This window comes from Pundamilia nyererei, unplaced genomic scaffold, assembly GCF_000239375.1.
Source record: "Pundamilia nyererei isolate P.nyererei 1_Seehausen unplaced genomic scaffold, PunNye1.0 scaffold00707, whole genome shotgun sequence".
NCBI classification, from domain to species: Eukaryota; Metazoa; Chordata; class Actinopteri; order Cichliformes; family Cichlidae; genus Pundamilia; species Pundamilia nyererei.
Window position 1 is genome coordinate 83154 of NW_005188108.1, and position 2296 is coordinate 85449.

Below are 2296 nucleotides of genomic sequence, written 5' to 3' on the forward strand. Positions count from 1 at the left end.
CTCATCTTAGCAGTAGGATTTACATGAAAAGAGAAACAAATTAAGTTTGAGTGAAAATGTACATTTTTGCACTCTCTGGTCAACTGACTCAGTGAATCAAATGACTCAAAAATTCGTTTCGCTTTGGTGAGTGACTCATTCAAACTCGATTCAGTAAAAAGAATCAAATTTACCATCACTAGAAAGGAGATTGGCGCTAATTTTGAAATAACACTCCACGTGGTTACCTTGTGACACTGAGTCATGTGACCGCACAGCCACAAATCACAGCAGAGCCGGGAAAAGGGGGCGGAGCAAAGTGTCTGTGCAGGAGTGGAGTCCAGCAGAGAGAGCTGCTTTTTCATGAAACGTGAGTAAAGTAGTGAACTTACAGGAACATATACCACTATCAACGTTTGGATCGATATCTGCATCGATCTGCACACCCTTGTCTCCTGGATTGCAGTTTAGATCAGCGTGAACCACGTGGGTCTCTGCTCCCTGATCTGTTTCCTGTGTTTGGAAAGACTTCCACCTTCATCACGGAGTTTCTCTCGGCTTTTTGTGGGCTCATCTAAAGGTAAGCACCGAGCTAACTTTAATGTGGGTTCAGTTTATGTTGAGTTTAGCTCTGTTCAGAATAATAGATTGCTTGGTATACACTGGAGTTAGACAGACTGTAGAGTTTGTAATTGCTTGGAACATTATGAAATGGCGGTTGCTAGGGGGTAAGAATACATATAGAAAATTAGTCTTGGAATATGAACAAAAGGATGGGCTGCAGGACAGGAGAACAACCAACCCCCACCAACAACAGTCAACCCCCACCCCCAGGACAGGAAGCCACAGGTACAAGCCTGGGGGAGGGCAACCCCATGGTGAATAATCCGGTTGTTCAGTGATGACGCGACAAATCCTACTTCCGGGCCTAAAGTAGTCTGCGTTTAATATGGCTTTTGTGTTGTTAACCTGTTTAATGTTTTGTATTTTCTTCTATTTGATCTCAAAAAGCTCCTAAAACAGTCAGTGATCACTGTTGACCTCCCTCGGCTTTCATTACCGCTAATCATTTATTTAAGCTCAGTTTTTAAAACCTTAGGATGTAGCTACAGCCCATCCCATGCAGCAATATATGAAGGACTAACCTCGTATTGTGGATGGATTATCTCAGTTGTTCTCCTGGCTGAAGTTTGGTCCCTTTACAGCATCCTGCCATGCGATTACATTTGTTCATGACCACCGAGAACACTCACGTTAACTTTTATTGAGTGGAAAAAAAAGTTAGCTTGTTTATATTATGCTAACATAGCTGTGTCGCTAGCGGTCACGTAGCACATCATTATATACCAGCTAGCCAAACTTCAGTAACCCTACAAACGTCACTGCTGTTTAGTTTCCCGTCTTCATTTATGTTGGAAGTGATAACAGAGCTGTAAGTTTGAATTTGTTTCCAAAACCCCGCAGTCAGGACATGCTATATTGTATTTAGATAGAAGCTAGCGAGCTTACTCCCTGCTAACTTCTAACTCCGTTAAATGTCATAAATTCCGTTTTCATAGATGCCTGGATATTAAACTCAATTGTTACACCTGGTAGAGCAGAACGCTGATCATTTTATTAAAGATGAAAGACTTTAGACAGTTTTTCAACTCTCAGTAATGCCATAGTAATCGTTTGATATATGGACCTGCAGCGGAGTTTAGTGACGTCAGACTGAACAATTGGATAGAGGCTGTGTCCCAATTCAGGGTCTGCACGCTTGAAGTACGCATTTTAAGTACCATTACCTCACCGCCACGCGACGACGGCTGTCCCAATTCGAAGTGTACTTCAAATTGGGACAATACTCCAAATGCGCCGTCGATTTCCCCAAATATCAAGCGTGGTCCGGTGCATGCTTCGTGGTCCCATATATCCCACAATTCATAGCGCGGCCGTGGGTGTGGATAATTTTGCCGCAAAATACGGCAGAAGGGAGCGGCCGAAGAGGTTGTTTTTTTTTTCCCCAAACTTTATTGAAATTATAAAGCGAACAGTCACTCATTCCAGTTCAGTTTGTACAGTAGACATACAAGGCAAATAAGAGTGACAATATACAGTACAATGAAATAAGAAGGATAAATAAATAAAGGATAACAAAAGAAAAAAAAGGGGGGGAATGTGACAGACTTCATAACAACTTTGTACTTGAAAGTTGTGACAGCTCATTCGTTAAACATTTCTGAATGAATTTCTATCAATGATAAACCTTTTTTATTGGAAGTTAATTTAAGAGAGTTTAACCCTTTAGAGCCGGTCGGAGCGGGCGCGCTCTGTT